Raw genomic sequence first — 20,043 nt, forward strand, 5'->3', positions numbered from 1 at the left:
GCTTTGGCACAAAAGTTGTTGCCCGTTGTTAAGTTGTGCCACTCAACACGTAAGCCTCTAGAACTCGGTGGAAAATGGAGAACAGAGTGTCTTAACACTAGGTTCCCTCTGTCTACCCTACTGTGTGTAGGATATAGCGTGACGCTAAAAAAAACATAATGGAAAGTCCCTAGGTCATAGTATCAGTAATTATAGATTATATATTCAGCCTATCGACCTTAATAAACCGTGAAGGTATATGAAAACCAAAAAGTGCAACCTCATAAGTCAATTAGGGTTGTGGACATGCTCATCATGCCCACAGCGGTGTATCTACACATGATTTATATTAAAACTTCACTTTTAATTTTAACTAATATAAAATAGAATAATATGTTTGGTTAAACACGCTAATCTCGGGAACAATTTGTTCGAATTGGAAAAACCTTTTGTGTTGGATATTCGATATATAGAGAAAGTGGGAGAGTTCGTAAGCTACTGTTATTTCTCTGTTTAAGCTGTCATTATTAGTGCATTGTAAAAATACATTAGAACAACAAAATCAATTTAGTTTATTAGAAAAATAATCATATATGTAGTTAAATCGGGCTATCTATGAAATGTTTCTTCAAACGGTGGCTATTAAGCATATAAACATAATATAGATCTCTCTTTCTACTTTTCTATTGACTTTGAAGAATTTCTTTCTTCGAAGCTGCCGTGAGAACATTTAGCGTCCTTATCATTTTCCTGCAATGCCACCACTAGGGTACACGACATGAATTTTAAGTATTTACAAATCGTGCTATTATTCCACTTTTGTATAGAAATTTTAGTAAAATAGGAGCTCTACCTTTTCCCAACCTAACTTAGTATTAAAGCATTAATTATAATTGTAATTATAAGATTTTTTCGATCGACGAATAAATGCTCGTATCTTTTGATTGCGTTGACTTTTGAAGCTTCTAGCTTGATTTTTTTGTGCTCCAAGGACTAAAGACTTTCAAAGAAGAAGAATTTGAAATCCACGCTATCTCGAGATAAATGCTCTCGGCAGACAGAAATGATATTATAAGCGGTTTCATTTCTCACTTTTGAGACACGGAACCCTAAAAAGTAATAACATGAATATGTAAGTGTATACAAGACATTATATTAAATAACATAAAAGGAATTTACACTCCATACAACTTTCATTTTTCGTTTCGGTCAAAACCGCTCGTTACAAGCAAATGGTATTACTAAGTGATGCTAATAAACAGATTTCGCGTCTTATTGTAGAAGGATGGTCATCCAAAATACTAGTATTAAATATTTTATGTATAAAATGAAGTTATTGAAATGGTTTTTTTAATGTAGGAATTCTTAAATTTTTTTACCCTTTTTTTATACTTTTTTTATTTTTTTTTACGTGTCCCGCACGTACCAGAAAGCAACGCAACCTAGGGTCGAGGCTCTCCTATCTCCAAATCCGCATCGCAAAGATTTCTTATACAAATATTGTACGTCCTTACAGCCAGTTCCAAATTTTCAATATTATATTACCTGCAAAAGAGAAAATAAAATTAAATACAAAGAAATTTAAGAACTAAACAATAGAAAACAATCTATGAAAAAACTATCTTTGAAGCTAAACTAAAAAAAAATGACTGACCTCATTTAGTTTTTATTTTACTTGTAAAAAAAATACAAAAACGGTGATTGTTTAATCAGAGTCTTTTTTGCACTCAAAAATTGACCGACATTAGCAAGTAAAAGCACTAGTGATGTAACCGTTTGCGTACTAACAGACAAAAATTTATACTTTTTTATCTTCTTAAAGTTGCGTAATAGTGTAATCTTCTTCGGCATAATAAATAATTTAATAATTAATTTAAATTGAATAATGCGATTATTTTTTCATTAAACTTAAAATATGTTATTAATTAAGATATTATATTTATTAAATTAACGAGAGTGTTATGTATTTAAGGCTATAGCTTGAATAATATGTTTTTATGTGGTCCGTATCTTGACGACGCAACATATCTAAAATTTGGAAAATGTGGAACGGATTCTTTTAATATTAGGTTCCCTCTGATAACCCTATTGTATGCGGAATATAGCATAAAGTCGATAAATAAACAAAAACGAAATAAATAAACAGAAATCTATAAGATTTTTTTGTCGCGCTGTATTCCACACATAGCAAGGTAGGCAGAGGGAACCTGAAAACCTAATGCTTAAGCACTCTGTCTTTGCGTCGTTATCCTGCGATTGATCGAACCCACGACCGTCGCGGTTACAGTCACAATACACGCTTGTGCCCCTACTACGCCACGACGGCCCCAGACAATTATTTCACGTAAGGTTACATTTTGTGGCTTAATATGCAATTCGTTGTACTATGGAGTATATCCATATAAACATATACGCTACAAGCTATGTTCTTCACGAGACGCCTTATTTTTTTCAGTACTTAAGCACGTAGCTTTTCAGTTCAGTTCAGTTCTTTAATTATAGTTGTCATCTTCCGTACAGCACGACCAACAAGTTGTGGCCGCCCTGAAGTTGCCTATGCTGCGTAGATTAGATTTTGGGATTTTTCTTAATTTTTTATTATTTTAGAGGCCCCTCGTATGGGTACAAAGTGTGACTGTAAACGCGACTGCTTGTGGGTTCGATCTCCACTCGAGAAAATTAAGTATTTATTTGAATGTATATTTTCGTTTCTTCGGTTTGGTGTTGAGGCAAAGTGCGGCGTTGAGTTCCTCAACACGCAATGCCTCCGGAGTTCGGCGAAAAGTGGGGAATGGAGTATCTTAACACTAGGTTCCCTCTGTCTACTCTGCTGTGTGCGGGATACAGCGTGAAGCTGATATAATATTTTTTATTTTTTTCTTCCCGAGTAAACATCGTGCAAAAATTGAGAAAACCTAACTTCAATTTGAACTCATTACAATTTTAACAGTTTACTCTATAATACATACAACAGTACTTTTAATATTAAAAGATGACAATAGGGTAAGGACAACTGTAATGGAGGCTGATGCGGTATTATACATAATGTGTGTGTAATAAGTCGAAAAATTACCAGCTATTTGATGGAACTGATGTGTGAAGTATTAAAATATAAATGTATATATTACAATATAAACTAGGTACCTAGTTTCCGGTCATGTTTGATGATTATTATTTTTTTTTCAATAGCAGGTTAGGCAGAGGTTACCTAGTGTTAAAACACTCAGTGAGGAACTGGAGGGATTTTTCCCAGGATTTTCGAGATATTGCGTGTTTAGTGGCGGAAATCGCACTTTGCCTTCTTACTAAAGTGAAGAAATTAAAATATTAATAATTAATAATTTATTCTCCCTAGTGGGAATTGAGCTCACAGCCGTCGCGTTTACAGTCACACGCCAATGCCACTGCGCTATGGTGGAATAATTCGATCACGATCACGATTCACGATTTGATTATAGAGTTATTATTGTAAAGTATAGTATGCATACTGTGTTTGACTGTAATAGTTCAACACTTATTTTCTGCGCCAGCAACTCCTCTCGACGTGCCTAACGTTTTATATTATTAATTTTAATGCATTTTTTACGAAAATATAAGAAAGAATAAAAGAAAAAGGAAAAATGAAATCTCGTGTAAAATTTACTTTGTTCGAGAATACGTATAAAAATATAGCTTCAAAAAATTATAGAGTACAGTACAGCACCTAATTACAACGTTTCAAGGTTAGTGAGAACTTGACATGTTGTCAATAAGGAAAATTATGCCATTGTTCGATACAAGTGCACATGCACAAATTATATGTAAATTTATAACATCGAAAACTTAAATGTGAAATAAGAGCCAAGTTAAATATGACAAAAGAATGGGAGATCTACAGGGTGAGTCATATTGAACTTTCCGATTTCAATAAGGTGTGTATTAAAAACAAAGCGACATGCAGTAAAAATTATTTTATTGTTTGAAAGCACATAACATGCAGTTTTAATTTAGTTGGTTTTAAAAATGATATCCTGTAAATGTCTACCTCCATTGACCACACACTGCTGAAGCCTTTCCCGGAAGTTGTCCATTACTCGTCGAGTCATATTCAGCGGAATAGCATTGATTTCTTCCGTGATTGCAGCCTTCAGTTCATCGATGGTTCGGGGACGATGCGTGTACACCTTTTCCTTCAGGTAACCCCAGAGAAAGAAATCGCAGGGGGTTAAATCAGGTGATCTCGGCGGTCACCCAACGTCACCTCGCAAAGAAATGAGATGACCGGGAAACATTTGTCGCAGGATTTCCATTGAACGCCTGGATGTATGGGCTGTAGCACCATCTTGTTGGAACCAGATGTTATCGTTGTCATGATTCTGCGTTAATTCCTCCAATTTCGGTTTCAGAAAAGTTTCAAGCATGTCGCAATACCGAGCAGAGGTAACTGTGACGACTTGACCATCTTCTTCAAAAAAATAGGGACCCCACACACCAAACTCTGCAATAGCGCACCACACTGTCACTCGAGGGCTGTGAAGTGGCCGTTCGTGTAGGTTTCGTGGGTTATTCTCAGCCCAGTATCGAAAATTCTGTTTGTTGACAGTTCCGGCGAGGTGAAAATGTGCCTCATCACTGAAGATCAAAACAGCAGTGCGGGGGATCTGCTGAATGTCGCGGCATAAATTTGTTCGTGTGTCTAAGTCTCTAACTGTTAATTCCTTCACTACCTGAATCTTGTATGGGTGAAATTTAAGGTCTCTATGCAGTATTCTGCGGACACTATTGAAAGATAATCCTAGTGAAGCGGCATGTTTCCGAACAGAACGCCGAGGGGATTGTTGAATTGAAGCCCGCACTCTATCCACGTTTTCCGCTGACGTTGACGTCCTAATTCGGCCTTGTGGTCTTGTTTTTAATGCTGATGATGTTGCTCTAAAATTTGATACCCAATTTCTGATTGTTGGTCCAGTGGGAATGGGATCACGTCGACCAATAGCAAAATGTAAACGGAACGCACGCTGTGTTGTGATCACGGAGCCGCTATTTTTAATAAACTCTTCAACTACGAACGCACGATGTTGTCCCGACCAAGCCATTGCTCACACTAAAACTGCATGTCATGGCGCGTCTAATGACACCATCCCCACCCTTCTACTCCTTCCCTTCTTCGTGCAACGTCCTTCCAAAACCGGAAAGTTCAATATGACTCACCCTGTATATGGGTACCGAGTTCTGTATGCTTTAGTACCAAATATCAAGTTTCTAGGTCACCTAGAAGTGGGTTAGATCTTAATGAGTTAGTGAGTCAGTCACTAAAATGCCGATTTTTAAACGTCAATATATCAATAACTGTTTGAAGTAAATTGTTAAAATTTTATATAAATCAGGGTTTAACAAATGTACTTTTATACATAATTATAGTCTAATTGGTTAACGAGTCATGATGGAAGAAGTTTACGATGAAGACTCTAAGACTATAAAATAAGCAACAATTCGCTGGTTAAAGCTACTTTAAATATAATCATTCCTCTGAAAGTTGAAATATTTATTACATTACTTATTATAACTCATATACATTATATAATATAAACATATTTAAATAATCACTTTCTTAGTCTCTAATATGAATCGAATTAAAACACTTTCATTTATTTAAGTAACATATCAAACGTCGACATGGCGCAATTACTGACATCACTAGCGGCTCAGTACGCTTCTGCTTCTACACATGACAGGATTGACGGATCGACCACGTCAAGAGTTTAATCGTGTTAAAATATAAGTTTATGCTTTCTATGTTCATATTAGTAAGGAATTGAACTGAAAATAATTGACCATGTCAAGTGCGAGTCGGATTCGGTCACCAAGGGTTTCGTATCAATTTCATTTCAAACTTGGAAGCTTGATCAAAGAGAAGCTTATCCACTAGCAATTTTAAAACGTTACTTTTTGAGTGGCGGACATCAACGCCGCACTTTGTCTTGTAACCAGACTGAGCATATCAAAATATCTTCATCCCCAGCGGGAATCGAACCCACAACTGCCGTGTTTATAATCATAGATTACGTCATTGTGCCATGATGGTCTGATCATAGTAAATACGTTTAATATAAATAGGCAAAAAGGAACTTAGTTTAACACAAATTCGTTCCCTACTCGCCACTTTAATAGAGATATTGCGTGTAGATTACCCGAGCTCCATGCTGTACTTTGTGAAACTAAACTAGGGTAATATAAAAATAACTTTATTATAAAAATGTCCTTATGTAATATTTAAATATTCATTCTATTTCGTATCAAAATCGTAGCATAATTTATTTTATATAATGCGTGTTGACTGGCGGAACCTAACGCCATTATAATACAAAAAGACATGTCACTGTCAAGTGTTCAAAGACATTTATTTTTTTGCCATTAAAACGAGCGAAATAAGGCCCCAGGTTCCCTCAGCGTAAGACTAAAAAAATAGCGAAAATTTAAAATCAAAAGCATCAATTAACAAATCCTTACATAACAACACAGATTAAATAGTTGTAAGCAACGTTGTAAAAATATTAATTACGGTAATAAAAAGCATCGTTATAAATAAAAAAATTGTTTGCATTAACGCGCCAGTATTATGCAAGAGAGCGATTAACGGTGTCTACTTATGTATTACTAGCTCTTAATTGCGGCTTCGTCCGCGTTGTAAAAGCTAAATATATAATAGGTGGGTGGGTGAAAAAACCTTTTTTTTTCAGCTTCACGTTCTTTCCCGCATGTAGCAGGATAGGCAGAGGGAGCTTATTGTTAAGACACTACGTTCTTCACTTTCTGCAAAATTCTACAAGTAGGTACGTATTGTGTGTTACTTATGAAAAATGCTAAAAGCTTATTTTCAATTTTCAATCGACCATACTTTTTTACTTGTACGAAATATATAAAATCTTTAATTATGTTTAAAGTTAGGAAGTGACGTCATTTTAACAAAATAATTGTTAAAACAATATAATCTAAAAAAAGAAACGCCGCGGCGTCACATTAGTCTAATTAGTTCAAGTCTCATAATTAAACGCCAATAGAAAGTAGCATGCCCATAGTAGAAGTGTACAAGGTTACCACGATGTCAATTTCCACACTTTTCCCATTGATTTCCCTTTTGATTTAAATGCTGATTATTTCTTTCTTATTACAGTTTTTATTAATGTTTGTTAATTTATATGTTTCTAACTAATATGGTATTGTTTCAAAGAAATGTAATTTTTTAGGCTTCACGCTGTATCACGCACTTAGTAGGGTAGGCAGAGGAAATCTGGAAATCTGTGCTTCATTTTCAACATTTTTTGAGTGGCGTAACTCTACGCCCCGATTTCGTTTTATGCTATATATATATATATATATATATATATATATATAGCATTTATTGTCACAAAACAACACATTCACAAGTTTTTTATTCTTCATCAAAAAAAAAAGGTTATAAAATGACAACGATTACTTTATTGTTAATTATCTTTTTATTTTATATTAAAAAAATCAGTTCATTTACTTACAATGGCCGTTCTAAAGTTATTCAACGGAAACTGTTAATTTATTTCTCATTTCCGAGACGAACTCATTATAAAAAGATTATTTGCATTAAAAGTGTTTAGATAAAGAAATTTATTATGCAATTTGATGCTTACATAATTGAAATACTCTTTAATTTCATTTAGGCTCTTAAATAACTAGGCCGTCGTCGAAACATCTTGGTGGTATAACAATGACTTTGCCTTAATAAGAGTCGTGGGTTCTAATCCAGCAATTACGAAAGCATAGCTTGAAAATATTATCGTTTTAATAAAATTATAACCGTAGTCACCCGGTGTGAAATTGATTTAATGTTAATTAAACTTTAATTGCTATCTCTGACCGTGGTATACATATACGTGTTTCTATTTATACCAAAAAAACATGTTGTAATTTAGTATAATCCTTTCAGGTATAATGTAATAAATAATATTTAAAAGTCATATGTAATACTGTTATGTCTGGGAATTGTCTTAATTGGTTAATTGCAAGAATCTAGGCCATGAGAACAAAATGAAGAACATTTTAATTTTCAAATTAAATACAATATGCTGTAAAAATATTAAATATTAGCAACCCGCTCGCGGCTTCGCCTGCTTAAACTAGACAATTGTTTAACTTTAATAACAATATAATTTTAAGGACAATAAGGCCCTGGACAATAACTGGTCTCAAACGACTGTAGGTACTACATGTCTATTATATTAAATGCTCTTTTTCGGTTATTTATTTAAGAGTTTAATTTTAAATAATTTAAAGATACTTATATTTCGTTTCCGTTGTCTGTCTGTTACTCAGTAAGTGAAGAGTTTTTTTATATAGGTATATAAACTTCTTCGAACCCTAAACTATCTCTAACACAGCCACTATTCCACTGCAGCACACTTGTCAATTAATATAAGAAATGACAAAGTTTATTTTATTTAGAATCATTTCATTCATAACTGTAAAGCGAGTTATTAAAAGCTCAACGCAAGTTTCCAAGGTCAGTGTTACTAGACACTTATTGACTTTACTCTCGTGTGTGCAGTTAGTTGTTAACGTACAATTCAATTTTAGTAACTTTTGCTATAAAAGTTTTTATTAAAAAAAATGGTTATTTATAGCGTTGGTTGTGATTGTTGTGAAAAAAATATTTATTTATAGCAATTTTTATAGTGAAATTTGTTCTCAATATATATAACTTTAGAGATTTAGGGGAAATATTACTATGGGGAACTATAACCGCACTAAGGGGAATTATTACCGTAGGATGCATACAGCACGTTAACTAACCTGAAAATAATTGAATTTGAAGAATAAATAAATTTGTAAATAAAACACAACTGTATAAGTATAATATTTAAATTTCGTGCCATTTCATTAAGCTATGTGAACCACAAGAGGCCAGGCCCAGGCCCCCCCTGGAAAAGTACCCAACATTGGGCTTTATGATATAATTTTAATATAATCTCTCCCCCAAGTGTGACGGAAACGGAAGAATTTGATCTATTGCATAAATGAAGATAAACGAGGCCATAGCGGCACTGCGGTAAACTTGACAGTTATGGGTTCGATTTTCTTTCGAGGGAATGAAATTGCCTATCCCGCTATATCCGGGATACTACAAGAAGCTGAGAAAAAAAGTTAATCCTACCGGTCCGTGAAATCCTACTTCCCACATAAAGTAAGAAAGGAAATGGTTTCTAAAGACGCCATTTACATTTACAAGTATAAATCGCAAATCGCAATTAAACACTCGTTGACCGTGAAAGCCTGTCCGGTTATCATCCTGTCATTTTCTAATCTAGCACCAGCATTGTGGGAAAGTTTTAAATATTTATAACGGAGAATAGTATTTATTAAATTATTATTAATTTAATTTCATGCTGTATCTTACATATAGCAAGATGGGCAGAGAGCCTAGAGTCAATATACAAACAATCCTTTCACTTTCCCCCGAATTCAGACATTGCGTGTTGAAAGGTGGAACTTAACGCCGCACTTTGACTTAAAGAAGCGAGAACATAAACATAAATAATCCTCTAAAATGCTCCAGTGTATCGCTTAAGAATGTTTTTAAATAGACTGACTTGTATAGATGTAGGTTCAAATCTGGCAGTTTTATTAAAATCAATTTTATTATTACTTATCATGTTTTTTTATATACGAGTATACTAATATAGGAAGAACAAAAACTTATATAGTCTTTACTATATTATATAATAAAATTGTTCATACTTTTTCTTTAAGGGAAGAAACGTGAGGAAATTGAGTTAGATACGATGCCTCAGGCGTCCTCGAGATATAAGGAATCCCTTTAAGATCTCATATTAAACGAGCCTCATCTTCCTCTATGCCGTATGAATATAAATGAAGTGTCGACCGGAGAATGCTTGATATTATACTCATTACGTTCTAATACCGTTGTTAGAAATATATGTGGGCTTTTTGAAAATAAGGCTTTTGGTTTTTTAGAATTTTTAATGTCTTTTAAGATATAAAAAGCAAACTTGTTAATACAAATAATTAAGATATATTTAAAAAACTCCAATACAGTTTCATAATTATAACATTATTATATATTTTTAGTACCCATTAAGATAGCTATAGTAATATTAACTGTCCAAAGAACGGTAAACATTAATTATTTGTTCGCTTTATGTTTAAATAACTACCTCCTTCTATATATAATATTTACGAGTATATATATAGACAATAAAATAAAATGAGCTTTACGCTGTACCCCGCGCAATGCCTTCAGAATTTGGCAGAAAGGGGGGAGCGGAGTGTCTTAACACTAGACCCCTCGGCCTCCTATACTAAATGAGGAATAAAGCGTATAGCTGAAAAAAATATATCCCTGTCAAGTATCGAACCTGCAACCGTCGTACTTACAGTAAGGAACTACTCACTGCGCTACGATGGCCCTCATCTGTTATATCAATTGCAAGTGAACGGTCAATGACATTATAATTTAACTAGCCTAAATAACTACTGCGTGAAAACAGTTATATTTTTTGCATAAAATTGTTATAAAAATATAAATTAAGTTATTTTAACTGATTTTTTTATATATTTACATAATATATTTGAAAAAACTTATCATGTTTGAGACTCAGTTAAATTTTAATGAAGTTATGAATGAATTGTATTACAATGAACAATATTCTAGATTATTAAATAATGTTTTGAATTCTATCCCCATTCGAAGAAATGATTATATTAATTTTTTCGCTTCCATATATTTTATTTTCCATTAATATCAAAAACAATTACTTATTACTTAGCTCCAGGCTGTTTCCCTAGTGAGAAAGTCATAGAGAACTCCAGGGCTACAGTCTCTGCTTACCTCTTTCGCCTCGTCCACTATCATCAACCTCTTCATATATGCCCTCTTTCCACAAAAACAATGAGGTACAACTAATAAATAATTCCACACACTTTCCTTCAAAACGGCCGATATTTTGATGAAATTGACACACTTTCCAACCAAATATCCTTTTAAAATGTATGAATCATTCAAATTTATTCCAAAAATTTAGTTTCCTTATAGCTTTAGTTCACATAAACTAAAACGTAGACTACTTCAATAAGGTTGAACCGTGATTTGAATTTAAGTTAGTTTTAAAATACCCCAAGTGCTTTCTACTTCGTGTTAAGAATATCAGGTCGATTATCCACTTTTAATATGTATTCCACCTTTCGATTGTGGATTATTCTGAACTATGTACGTGCTGTAATGTGCTGTGGCTAGACAAAATAAGGATCCAATCTCTATACTGCTTAGTTAGATATTTTTAGTTAGTTAGTTAGTTACTTTATCTTTATCTTTTTTTTAGCTTCACGCTGTGTCTCGCACATAGCAGGGTAAACGGAGGGAAACTGGGAATCTAGTGTTAGATTAAGTTATTTTCGATCCTCACACAATATTTTCATTTCTTCGTCATGGTAACGGCGCAACACGCGGCGTTGAGTTTCGCCATTTAACACGCAATGACTCGAAAATTAGGTTGAAAGCGAAGAACGGAAGTGTCTTAATTTTACCGAAAGATAACATTAAGTCGCCTCTGCCTATTCCACCATGTGCGGGAAACAGTGTAGAGCTAAAAAGAAGAAAAAAAGTCGAAATTTCATCCTCATTATAACATTGGATGCAAATGCAACACGTTTCCTACAACGCTATAAATACAAGTAATTTACGAGCTAATACTTTTTAAAGCATCCTTCCTTTGAAACACTGTTGCTATATAAGTCTCGTTGTTTATGTTCCACGTTAATAAATACTGGTATCAGTATTTTAGGCCAGTGGTGCAGTGGAATAAGCGTGCGAATGTAAGCGCGACAGGTTTTAGGTTCTATTCATACTCGAGAAAATGAAATATTTGATATTTTCATTTCCTTACCCTGGTAACGGGCGCGGCGTTGAGTTGTGCGGAACACGAAAACATGAAACGAAAAAATCTGTATCTTAGATGACACCAGTGTCATTTTAATGGTGTAATATCATGGCATTGATTCTTTATGTTTTCAATCCTGCATAGCAGAATATAGAGAATAGGTTCTCTATAGTGTCAAGACACTCCGTTCTCGTAATGACTTATTTAATTTTAGAAAAAGTGAATATTGCTTGCCTTATGTAATATATGCGGTAGACACGTTAGTGACAGTACAATACTAATATAAATAATTCATATATAACCAAATTTATTTCTAGAAGGACATGATAAAAAACTTCTAGGGTCACTTCCAATGCAGCCCACGCATCCTGGGTAGTTGAATTCTTATCTTTTAGTATTCTATCCGTGGACGTCTCTACGAATAGATTAGTTAAATATTGTCGATAATACAGACCTTGACTTCTGATATTAAATAAATTTAATATTCATAGTTCGTTTTTATTAAAAACAAGTTTATTTTTGAAGTTAAACTGTGTGTGAATAAAAACTATAGCTTTATATAATAGATTATACTTTGAATTATACCTATACAATTATATTTATTTATTTACATGTGGTTCTTATCTCTTGCTTATAATTAAAAAACACTATAAGGTGTCTGGGAGCAGTGGTACAGCCTCAGACTATAAGCGACTGTTGCGGGTTCGATTCCCACCTGGGGGATTGAATTATTCTTATTTAAGACCAGGTTTTATCCAGCCTGTCTTGCTATACTTATGTAGGAGAGGCTGTAAAGCTCTACTCCTTTTTTAATGGCCAAAGCTTCTCTATAAAGAAGGACTTTTTAATTCCTTCCATTGGAAATTGAACCCACACGTTCAGTCATATTTTTTAAAATTGTCCTCTTTCATATTGCTTTAAATCCGTGTTTGTCTCATGATGATTTCATAGTAATGAATTAGCAGCGAGACTAATTTTTTCGTGAATAATGATGCTGTGACAAAATCTTTTTATTTTGTAGCAAGTAAACTTTGAGGCCAGTCGTTGCGCAGGGGCAACAGCGTGTGATTGTAAACGGGACTGATTGTGGGTTCAGTCCTCATTCGAGATAATATTTTTTTTAATATTATCATTTCTTTGCTCTGGTCACACTGGTCTCAATCACAGAAGATATGTACGTAATAAACAGTTACATCAAACTCCGGTCTTCTGTAATTTTAATAATTGAGATAGATAGAGTTATACTGTTTTATAATATGTTTACGTTTTTTTTTAGCAATTAGCATTACTAAAAAACGATACCCCGGGCGATACGACGGGTTCGATTCCCTGTCGGGGGAATGAAACATTTAATATTTTCTCTTTGGTCGCGTGCGGCTTCGAGTTCCACCAGTGAACTTGCTTAGAAAATTCGACGGTGCGTAGCATGTGACAGTAGGTTCCCTCTGAACAGCCTGCCATGTGGGAAAAAGATCTACTATAAAAGTGTTAAAAGGCTATATAATAAGAATATGTTTATTTTTTTTTCATATTTTCTACTATCTACATTCAGAAATCACTATATACCTACAAAACAAATCAATTTTTAACTCATTCACCCCAAATAAACACCCTTATCGATCCGGAAGCTTTCATTTTAGTCGAAATACTTTAACTATAGCTATCTCTTTTACTCTTACCTATTTTTGAACTATTAATGTGTTTCTATTTCTGTCACACTCTACATGTTCGTCCTTGTCTAATGAATGGCAAAGTCAATATGAAAAGTCATTTTATTGTGGAAACTAATATTTTCAAATAGTACTTTTGTATTAGAGCGGGATTGATTTAATAAATATGTATAAAAATTTTCTTATTTTTACATACGAGTATATCTTGCAACTTAGTAGGCTTAGAAAAATAATTAATATCATTAAGTTTATCGTTTTTTGTTAAGATAGACTCTTTTTTTAGCTAGAAGTATCCCCAATATAAAAGGAACTTAAGACACTTCAATCTCCATTTTCCGCCTAATTTTCGAAATATCATGTATCCTATATATATCTTATAAAACAAAGTCGCTTTTCGTGTCTGTCTGTTGTTTCTAACTCTTCTTCTTCTAAACCACACAACGGATTTTGATGCGGTTTTCACCATTAGGTCGACTATTTTTCGTAGAAGGTTTATATATAGTTTATTATTGGTACATTCTTATATAAATTAACATAAATACGATAAATATGTATAAAGTCCTACCCGTTGAGACACTTTTACGCATGCGCTGCTTTAATGGTAAGTACTACATGAAAATAATGTACTGGAGTATTGTTCCTCTTAATAAGATCTACAAAAAAGTCCGCGACGGCATATTCGTATCTTTTAAGAATAACGTGTAGTGATCATTTTTCTGTCTAAAAATAATAATTTCAATATATTTTTTATTGTGAGGGATATTTTTCCATAGTGGTATTAATCCTTATCCTTTAAAATACTTTATTAATTTTCTACGTTAAACGAAGATAAAATTTGCTTTTTACACAATTTCGAAATTGCGAATAGTTTTACAGAAAAACGCATTTAATTGTTGACACATCCCGCCGTTGACACATCAGCTGTATGTTACTCAAGTTTCACTTATCCCTTACTCTCAGCATATAAATAAGTACATTAGTTACGTTGGCCATTTAATGTAGATCAAAACTGTCTTTTACCGTTTTTCATTTTAATAAGTACTTTAGAAGTTGTTATAATATCAAAAAATCCTTGCTGCGAAACGGCTCGCCACTCGCCATGCGTCCGCCGCGCCCGCCTGGCTTACACGCATCGGTGGTTCAGTGGTAGAATGCCCGCCTGCCACGCGGGCGGCCCGGGTTCGATTCCCGGCCGATGCATTCTATTTAATTTTCCTCACAGGCAGCCACGTAGTACTTGCTTTTCATCAGGGACAGAATATCCTCTTCAGCATTAACCACAAGCTCGAAAAAATACCCGCCTGCCTCTATAGCAACGAAGTGTTAGATGCGTTTGCACGTATTGGATAATTGGAGTTGAATGTATTATTTCAGCGCGATATATTTGGATTCATATTTTTTGTAGTAGTTATTAGTAGGTAGGTTTTGGTTTATAATTTCTTCCGTTTAAATATAGTCATTTAACTATCTAAAAATAGTCATTTAAATATATTTTAATAAGTACTTGAAAAGATTAGTAGCACAGATTTAAAATTATGGTACCTACTAAAAATCCTTGCTGTGTAAAACAATTGGAAGATCCTTATTGAAACTACGAAAATGCGGGTTGTATTAGGGTTTAATTAATTTTCACATTAACTTAAGTGCTTTGCAAACATACATTATATGAATAATCCAGTAGTAAAAGCGGGCGAAGCCGCAAGAGGGTCGCTAGTTTATTTATATTATTTATTTATTTTTTTAGTTAGACAAACTTGCGTTTACAGGCCTCTAGAATAATAGAAATGATAGATTAAATATAATAACAGGTAGTTATTATATGTAGTTAATAAAATTATAGTCAATAAAAAATATGAATTATTCTTTCTTACAGGCTATTGTAGCTCATATAATAGGAATATTTTCAACCTAATTGCACAAAAAAAAATCAATAATCACTCAACACGCAAAGTTTTCGGCTCCAGGAAAATGATGAACGGAAATAGCGCAGGTTCTTTCTACCTACTCTGACATGTCCAGGATATTATTGATCCCACTTGGGGAAATGAAATATTTAATATTTTCATTTCTTCGTACTAGCGTCGAGGCAAAGCGCGGCGTTGAAATTCGCCACTCAACACGCCAATGCTTTTAAATTAGGCGGAAAATGAGGGGCGGAGTGGCTCAACACAGGGTTTCCAGCATTTTTTTAAATTTTGAATCATGAAATTTAAATTATATACTAGCGACCCAAACGCTGGTCTGTCCGTTATAATTTATTGTTATATTATAGGCAAGTTACATAAAATCTAATGTACAATTTCTATTATTGTAAAATTTCATCTAAGTTAGAATAAGGCAAAAAGTGGAGAGCGGAGTGATTTAGCACTAGGCCCACTCTGCCTATCCTGCTACTTGCGGGATACGGCGTGAAGCTGAAAAAAAAATTAAGTTCATTCAACTCTTTACTCGCGTTATCAGATGTTCAGTAGGACACGCTTCAGCCAGATAGCTGATGTAAACATTGCTTATCTACTACTAATTGTTTGTTATTATGTCACTTGGTTCTGATAATATGGTTCATATATTGTAACGACATTTCTTACATATTTGATGCTTGATTGTTTTCAAGCGTAGTGTATATATATAGAAGAGGCATTGATAGAGTTATAGGCTTATTGTTAAGACACTCCGTTCTCCAATATTTATTAGCAGAGGAGGGAATTATAATATTATTACTACTCTGAGACCGTAGTAGTGTAACTTTGTAACTTTCATAATTTCTTATCTAAATTTCATCGAAATCGATAATGTTACAAGTAAACAGTGTGAAAAGCGTTTCGTTTCAGAAACCGTCCATAATAAACAAATAGAAAGTGATTTCAATGTCGCCGTCGACGTTATAGTAATGTGTTATATAATGTAGAATGGTATAGAATTTTTGCTTTTTACATGTTTTTATTAAGTTAACTTGAAATTTTGTAATAAAATATAAGAAAATGAATTTGACCCACTTTTAGTATTTATATAATTAAGAAACGTGGAAGTTATGCGTAGCATTGACAATATAATATGGAATATGGTGTTATCGAGCTGATCTGGTGATGGAGCCAGGACCTGAATATTGAAACTCTTCGGTGATTACTTGTAAAGCACTCGAATATAGGCTCATAATAACATTTGTAGCGCTGAAGCATATTCTATATTCACTTGTTTACATTGCAGTAGATAAGCGTGTTTTTTTTTGTTTTTTTTTTCTTATTTTATTTATTTTTTTTATTACATTGTAGGCATTATTAGTAAATAATATTTAAAAATCGATTCCTAAGTGGCTTAATGAACGAAATAAGACCATCATGACGCAATGGAATAGCGTCGGGCTGTAGACGCGATGGTTATGGGTTTGATATTTTTTCGGGGGAATGAGTCATTATCATTTTTTGCTCTAAAGACAAAATGCAGTTTTGAATTCCGCCACTTACCCGCAATTCGAGGAGGATGCTTTGACACTGGTTCAAAATGATATACGGAATACCCAGATTTAAATTTAAACCTATGCCTACCTTTATATATTCAGTTAGGCACTATCCAACTGTGTTCTAATAGCTATTTATATATTTTTATAAGTTTTGGATATTTCTTTGTTAATATAATCAGAAATTTAAATAAAGATTTTAAATAACAATATAAATTATGTATTATTTTAATATTAATACTAACCTATAAGAAAGCTTAATTATCCTCATATTTAATATTTTAAACGGTTATTATAACAAGATCCGGGTCGTAATGGCGGTATTAAGTTACATTTTGGTGGATTTACGCTTGAATTAAAAGTGGCAAAATTTGTTAATATTTTATTTTTTTTTACTTCAAGAATTATATATAGTGAAAGTATTTAATAAATATCTTATATAATAAAAAAATACAAATAATTAAATGTTAGTCATATCGTTGAGTTCCGTCACTGAACAAGGAATGACAAGAAAATTGGGCACTACATGGGGAAAGGAGTATCTTAACACTACATTCCCTCCGCCTCCTACCTATTATAATTAGTTTCACAAACTAAAAAAATAATAAAAATATAAATTAATATACAGACATCTATTATTGCAAAATGTGAAAATAACTCTCAATACAAAGGCTTTTATTACAATTTTGTATGAGTCATACAAATGATTATCCTTGTTAATACAACGATTATTTGTACTTCACGTTGTTTGACTCTTTGTTAATCTAGATAATGTATTATTATCCTGCATAGATTGGTGTTTTTTTTTATTTTCTACTGCATATCTTTTAACTTTAAATAAAAATTGAAATAACTAACAAGCCAGTCGTAGCGCAGATGCATAGGCGTACGATAGATAGGTTGTGTGTTCAATTTCGAGGAAATAAAATATTTAATATTTTCATTTCGTCGCTCTGGTAACGAAGAAAGGTAGGTCTGGTAAAGCGCGGCATTGGATTCCGCCACTCAACAAATATTATGTCCAGAATTTGGAGGAAAGTGGGGAACGGATGTGTCTTAACAGTAGGTTCCCAGGTTCCCCCTGTCTACCTTTCTACGTTCGGGATATAGCGTGAAGCAATAAAAAATAAGAAATAATTGAGAATTGGTAACCCTTGGTAGCATAAAAAGGATGAACGGGATGTTAAATAACGTATAGTTTTTCTCGATAAAGAGACTATCTAATACAAAAAGTATTGTTCTATTCCAGCTATTAGTTCCTGAGATTAGCACGTGCAATAAAACAAACAAACACTTTTAATATTAGCGTAGAGCATTAAAATAATAGAGATATACAGGGTGTCCCAGGAGTCAACGATAAAACGAAACCAGGTGATAGACCAAGTCATGACAGTTATGAGAAAAATATAAAAAAAAATCTTTGTCATGTATTTTTCATATTATATTGATTTTAAAAAATATCGGAAAAACCGACACCCTGTGATGGTTTTTCAAGTCCCAGGACTACAAATATTACTCTTTCTTCATTTTTTTTTCTGTAATGTAATCATGAGTAACCCTTCTGTGAATTACAGTTTAAGATTGAAACATACCTGCATCAGTTTTCAATAAAATATCGTGTTTTTGCCAAACATTAAATTCAAAATATTTACTACACTCAACTTTAACCGACTGTACTATAAAAAAAATGTACTACACTGTTTTTGCAAGTAACTTTAAAAGTTGGCGCATTTAATCTGGATTCCGAAATGGTACGACACTTGCTGGATTACTTCTTTCTGGAAGAGAGAAAAATCTAAATACACGATAATCGGGATGACGTTCAACGTTTTGGTATCTTTTCCGATACATTCTAGCTGCAGCATTAGCGTTACATAACCATTATCCATGAATGAAATGCATATTGGCAATGTGTCAAAGACCGAGTATATGGCCTGCGAGAGCCCAGACTCGAGCACTATCCTTATAAGTCCTGGGTCAGCCCCTAAGTCGAAAAAGTTCAGGTATCTTAGATCCGTCATGCACGCGTCTGGAGGCATCGATTACGATCTCCATGGTCGGATAAGCGTTGCCTGTGCTAAGTGGCGGGAGGTCACTGGTGTGGTCTGTGATCGCAGGATACCGTCCAAACGTTTTCCGACTTAGGGGCTGGCCCAGGACTTATAAGGATAGTGCTCGAGTCTGGGCTCTCGCAGGCCATATACTCGGTCTTTGACATATTGCCAATATGCATTTCATTCATGGAGAATGGTTATGTAACGCTAATGCTGCAGCTAGAATGTATCGGAAAAGATACCAAAACGTTGAACGTCATCCCGATTATCGTGTATTTGGATTTTTCTCTCTTCAACAAAGAAGTAATCCAGCAAGTGTCGTACCATTTCGGAATCCAGATTAAATGCGCCAACTTTTAAAGTTACTTGCAGAAACAGTGTAGTACATTTTTTTTATAGTACAGTCGGTTAAAGTTGAGTGTAATAAATATTTTGAATTTAATATTTGGCAAAAACACGATATTTTATTGAAAACTGATGCAGGTATGTTTCAATCTTAAACTGTAATTCACAGAAGGGTTACTCATGATTACATTACAGAAAAAAAAATGAAGAAAGAGTAATATTTATAGTCCTGGGACTTGAAAAACCATCACAGGGTGTCGGTTTTTCCGATATTTTTTAAAATCAATATAATATGAAAAATACATAACAAAGATTTTTTTTTATATTTTTCTCATAACTGTCATGACTTGGTATATCACCTGGTTTCGTTTTATCGTTGACTCCTGGGACACCCTGTATATATTTATATATTTTAGTATGGTGCATCTCTAGTCATCTCGGGGTAAAAAAAATGTAAATGGCCTAGTAATCAGAGCGCTTGGACAATGTCTAAGAGGCGCGGGTTCAATTCCCGATACTTAACTTTTTAAAATCTTTTTAAATAAAATAGTAACAATATTTTTTAATTAAATAATATATCTTATATTTTTAACTATGCTATAACTATGTATTCTCATAATAGAAAAAAAAATCTT

General features: G+C 33.5%; 2 protein-coding genes and 1 non-coding gene across 3 annotated transcripts in view; 2 read left to right on the plus strand and 1 right to left on the minus strand.

Annotated features, from left to right (window-relative positions):
• Pgant2 (polypeptide N-acetylgalactosaminyltransferase 2) overlaps positions 1-20,043 on the minus strand; it is a 62,042-nt gene that overhangs the window by 40,931 nt on the left and 1,068 nt on the right. The window lies entirely within an intron of this gene.
• LOC146529000 (kinesin-like protein CG14535) overlaps positions 1-20,043 on the plus strand; it is a 311,360-nt gene that overhangs the window by 16,437 nt on the left and 274,880 nt on the right. The window lies entirely within an intron of this gene.
• TRNAG-GCC (transfer RNA glycine (anticodon GCC)) lies at positions 14,685-14,755 on the plus strand. The gene has a single exon. It is a non-coding gene; the product is annotated as a tRNA-Gly (tRNA).

This window comes from Heliconius melpomene, chromosome 19 (genome assembly GCF_056956725.1).
Source record: "Heliconius melpomene rosina isolate 202511_hmr_F chromosome 19, ASM5695672v1, whole genome shotgun sequence".
NCBI classification, from domain to species: Eukaryota; Metazoa; Arthropoda; class Insecta; order Lepidoptera; family Nymphalidae; genus Heliconius; species Heliconius melpomene.